At 42.2% G+C, this 5,627-nt stretch overlaps 1 long non-coding RNA gene across 1 annotated transcript; it reads right to left on the reverse strand.

Moving 5' to 3' along the window:
• Positions 1-4,676: 4,676 nt before the first annotated feature.
• Positions 4,677-5,287, reverse strand: LOC119314357. The gene is made up of 2 exons (XR_005152277.1): positions 5,173-5,287; positions 4,677-5,035 (listed from the first exon to the last, which is right to left on the reverse strand). It is a non-coding gene; the product is annotated as an uncharacterized LOC119314357 (long non-coding RNA).
• Positions 5,288-5,627: the final 340 nt, after the last annotated feature.

A 5,627-nucleotide genomic window follows, 5' to 3' on the forward strand; every position in this document is an offset into this window, starting at 1 on the left:
ATGAGAGGGTCGGCCCTCCCCTCCTCCACTCCTTTATATACGCGGGAGGGGGGGCACCCCATAGACACACAAGTTGATTGTTTAGCCGTGTGCGGTGCCCCCTCCACAGATTTCCACATTGGTCATATCGTTGTAGACCTTAGGCAAAGCCCTGCGTCGGTAACTTCATCATCACCGTCATCACGCCGTCGTGCTGATGAAACTCTCCCTCGACCTCAGCTGGATCTAGAGTTCGTGGGACGTCACCGAGCTGAACGTGTGCAGATCACGAAGGTGTCGTACATTCGGTGCTAGGATTGGTCGGATCATGAAGACGTACGACTACATCAACCGCATTGTCATAATTCTTCCGCTTTCATTCTACGAGGGTACATAGACACACTCTCCCCTCTTGTTGCTATGCATCTCTAGATAGATCTTGCGTGATCATAGGAAAATTTTGAATTACTGCGTTCCCAACATACATTATGTGGTGTACAATGATGAATAAATAGCGTTTGCTTATGAATGTACACCACATAATGTACTTGCATTACCAGATGACCGGCACTGATGTGCTTGCATTACCACACACCATGTTACATGCGTTCGTTCACCAATGGCTGCTCGGTCAGGTGCCACTTTTATTGTTGTTGCGTCTATGCGCGTGCGCAGGCGGTAGAATTGTGGCTTCATCCGAGTTTCAAATTTTGAATGCTGCAGGAATGCGACTGGATCTGGACCTTGGTTTGGGTTGACCATGGGTGCAATCTAGGGTTCTTGGCGAGAAGAGGGAGGGATGAGGAACAACACGTTGGCGGCTGGTTGTGAGTAGATAAGTAGAGAAGGGACTTGTGATGTGGCTCCAAATGCAAACCCTCCTGGTTGATGGTAACGAACCCCCTCTCTATTTCATCCATGTGCCAGTGGTATCTCTGACGGGGTCTACTAATGGCAGCACTGTTAGTGGGCCATGTCATACCCTTATACTGGCTTTGTTAGTATTAATCTTGATGCATGTAGGTAGTTGGTTAGTGAATCAGTTAGTCTGGTCCGTGCGTGCCGTTGGGTGGGCTAGGTATACGGACATGCATGTGTTAGTGCGTGCGTGGGAAGCGGTCAAGCTGGTAGTGGCCAAGTGCAGCAGCAGGCCTGTGTGATGTGCGTGTGTGCGCGTTGTGTGCGGAGGCGCTGCATGGCCAGGCTTCAAAGCCGGCTGGATTAGTCCAGGTTGTTAGCCAGCGAGGGGTGCGTCGGGTGAGCACCCGGGTATAAAATCCCCCACGGTGTATCGATGTAAAGTGCGGGTGTAGCTCTCAGCCGTGATGTAGCCTGTGTGCTGAATATAAAGGAGGCGTTTGGGTGCTGGGGCGTTGGTCGCCGGGAAAAAAAAGTATGCTCCTTCTTCCACCTCTGTCCGGCGTGAGAGAGAGAGAGAGCGCGGCAACAACAGGCTTCACACAGCGAGAAGTAAATGCCTAATACCAGCGACTGATCTTATCCTGATGCAAACGGCCGGGTGGAGATTCCATGAGCAGGCGAGCTCGTCCACTCCTTTGAGTTTTCGCTGCAAAAACATCCTACATTAGTGAACAAAGGTAGTAGTTACTTTTATAAGTGGTGTACATAGTTATTCACAGCTTGATGTAGTTTTAAGCAATTTCCAACTGGCGATCACACCAAAGGTAGCGAAAAAATATTATGTTGGTTGTCCACATGCATCATGAGCTTTAATTTGGGCTAATATTAATCTGAGCATATGTATGTTTGTATACAGCTTCAATTGTGCCTACTGAAACTTGGAGCTGCAGTGGTGTGGCTGTAAACTACACCTTGAGTGGAACCAGCATACTTGGCACATCATGTACACCATTATTGAGAAGCAACACTAGTGGTGTTCAAGCTCAAACAATTCCACATTCAGTGATTACATTACACTACATACACATCTGTGACTCAGTTTTCTTCACTCGGTTAGTTCTTATCTTCATATGAACCTGATTAATCCATGCATGACATTGCAGTTAATGAGCATCAAAAGATCTTTACTAGTTTGTCTTGAGTACGTGCACATGAAAACAGAAACCACAAACAATAAGATGTTTACTAGTACCTCTCACATATCTTGTTTTTCTTTTTTCTGGTAGGTGCATCCTCTATCTACCCAGGTAAACATGGGAGGGGGGTTTTTGTTTGGCAAAAAAATGCACCCAATATGTTTAGAGAAAGGTGCCAGGGGAGTAAGGGGGTAATCGAGGGGGCTGGAAAGCATAATTTTTATTTTATTTTAACACACCAATGATCATTTGTACCTTAATGTGCACGGACGCTGTGAGCGCAAGAGCTTGCAGGTTGCGATGTCATCAGCCTATAATTTCTATTTTAAGATGTTTGTTCCTGGGCTTTCTTGCATTTCCGCTTTGCTGAATTAGCCACGTGACCTCGTCAGCTGTTCTTTGTCCATTGGAAGAGTTTTCTGACCATCACGATTAGTTTATGTGTAATATGCATTGGTTAATTACATAAACTATTTTGTTTTTACGTGTGTGAATATATACATCAAGGTTCTTCCCGATATCAAAGATACTACTAGATGTATATTCCCTACGTTTTAGATCTAACTTCTACGTAATACTATTTATCAAAGATTTAAATTTCAATCTGGTGGTACATTGTGTACAATAATACTTTTCGAAAGGGAACTTCCAAGATGGGGATGTAACATCCATATGCCAATCTATCTCTAGGTGCAATTCACCATTACAACTTAAGTACAGTCTATGTAGTATGTCTGAATCGGAGCAAAGAATTACGTGCCATTGTGATCTTGGACTTCACTAAACCGTATATGCAGCATTTGGAGCATCCCTATTTGCTCATTTCTTCCATCATCTTGCACAATCCCATTATCCATAGTAGGATAATTAAGGTAGATAAGGTTTGGAGTATACTCAAATCCGTACCTCCGTCGTAAGTAGAACACTAAAAAACTTTAGATTTTGTTCTCTTACTTTGTCTTCTTTTTTCAACACTAAAAGTTGAATGTAATTTCAAGAAGGAAAACTTATTTCTTCTATTTAAGCGTCTTTTTTGGTTATCAACATCTACCAGAGCATCTACCATCTTGAATTATTATAAATCCAGCACAATACACTGAAGTTATTTTCTTGCCAATATGTTTTTGATACAGGGCAACAAATAGCATGCTAGTACCATGTTGTTGACATGTACAAGAGCCTACTTCAAATAAACAAAACACCTGCATAAAAGAACTAGTGAAATATGAGTTGTAGTATTCCGCACTATGTTGTGTAAACAATCTCCCATGTAGCTCGTTTTGCACACCTGTTCTAGTGGCCGGTCTAGGTGTTTGAAACTGTTTTGTGTGATTTTTTTGGTTAGATCCACATTTCATATGATATTTCCATGATATACATCGCAATGATGTTTCTGAAAGCAATCATTTTTTATACATGCAATGTATATTCCGCACCTATGATCAAAATTATACTACCAAAAACTATTGTTTCTTCATCTCTTTATTTTTTGGATGTAACAGAAGATGTACTTTCGACATCCCAAATTTGTTGTGGGGTAGAAGTCGGAAGATTTTTAGTTTTCCTAGGAGTGTTCTTTAGCAAAGTAGCACCAAAGGATGTTGAATGTGTTTTGATTTTATATCAATGGAGAAGGGATCACCTTCTTCTTTAAAGGAGGTATGTGGGCATGAACAGGCTCTGGATGTAATTTTAACACTAGCTTCTATCCATAAACACAGAGGTATACTGGCATGTATACCCGAGGGCAGAGACGTAGCTAGGCCCCAGGTAGCAGGGGCCTTGGCCTAGGGCGTAGCTACACATTTATTCATTCACGGTATCAATGTTTGTCATTGTAGATACTGATCATTAGTTTTGTTTTAAGGTTGGCCTGGGGTGTGCCTATGTCCTTGCTACGCAACTCACTAAGGGCAGACCTGGAAATAAGCTTTTTGAAGGGCTGCTTAACTTTCAAAAACGGTCATTTGGTGGAAATGATACGAAAAGTAAGTGGTGAGGGTGTGCGCAAAAGGTGGAGTGAAAGGGGAAAGTATCTAGTGCTCCCAGGCCTAGGGTGCTCCCGGTGCTCCGATGTGAAAAACATTTTTTAAAATGCTCAAAAAATTCTAAAAAAAATGCAGCGTATCGACGGAACATCGATGTCTCTTGTCACAAAATTTCAAATCAAAATTTGAAACATTGCTCGAGATACAAAAATGACAAATTTGACATCAATGTGATAATGGGCCAAAACTAAAGCCCAACTTATGTTATGTACAAAAATTTGTCATTTTTGTATCTCGAGCAATGTTTCGAATTTTGATTTGAAATTTTGTGACAAGAGACATCGATGTTCCGTTGATCTGCTGCATTTTTTCAGAATTTTTTGAACATTATAAAACTATTTTTCAAACATTTGGAGCACCGGGAGCACCCCAAGTCTGGGAGCACTAGATACTTTCCCGGAGTGAAAGGTAGCATTTGGGTTTTGGGATTTCAAACCATGGCAAAAAAAAAATACTTCTCAGCACCAGCTACACGATCCATTGAGAACCACATACTCTGGGTCTTTCTATTTATGGAAGGAGGTCGGTTGTCGGGACATGGCACTCCATAAGGAAAAAAGTAAGCGCACACTGCATAGTTGCCCCCTAAATATAACCTACAATATGCCCATTTATTATTACTCTTCATATTAGATAGAACGATGATCATGCTACAAGAGTCTCTTATAACTACTTCAAAAAAGCAGAATAAACAAATTCTAGTTAAGTTTGCAATTTGCACCACATCATCCATCAACACGTCTCCAAACGGCGTGGTGGCCAAGCTCGGTTAAATAGTTCGTTGATGCGGCTTGCAGCAGTAGGAACACCTGCATCCTTGAGGGAAGCACTGGCCTTCCCCTGCGCCCTTGTACGCGCTCACACAGTCCATCATGCACTTGGCGGCATCACATGGGCCCTGGTTGATGTACTTGGTGCAGGTGTACTCTGGAGGGCACTTGGTCGCCATGGCTGCTTGCACAATTGACACGATAAGAATAGGTAAATAAATCCCAAATATACCAATGCGAAGATGGATGGAGAGAAAAATACACTGATATTTAGTTGTCATGCATGTTATATGGTACACAATAACACAAAGTATGTACCTGGTGATGAGGCAAGAACGATCAAGGCCAGGAGGAGTGTTACTTGGCAATACTTCATGTCTTCAACAAATCCAGACTCAAGAGGATGGGATATGTGATGATACGTCTGTGCACGGCATGTTCCTGAAGTAATTGTGGCACCTTTATAGTGTTATCTTGCTTGGTGTTTTAGGAATTGCTTTATTTTTTACCAAACTTGTAATCGTGTACGTGGAATGCACGCTATATCAGAAAAGAAATTAATTGCATTGCATGCTAAAATTAGGAAAGATATTGAATGTACGTTGATATTAGGTAAATATAATTACCATAGACCAATTATACAAGGAACGGAAAACATCGATTTGGTTTAGATTATTGCAAACCAGGGGGCAATATGAGAAATAAACCAAAGCCGGGCGGGGAAAAACCAAAGGGAGGGCCGAGTGAATCGATTTGATTTTCAGTGGGAGGGG

Source organism: Triticum dicoccoides, chromosome 6A (assembly GCF_002162155.2).
Source record: "Triticum dicoccoides isolate Atlit2015 ecotype Zavitan chromosome 6A, WEW_v2.0, whole genome shotgun sequence".
Lineage (NCBI taxonomy): Eukaryota > Viridiplantae > Streptophyta > Magnoliopsida > Poales > Poaceae > Triticum > Triticum dicoccoides.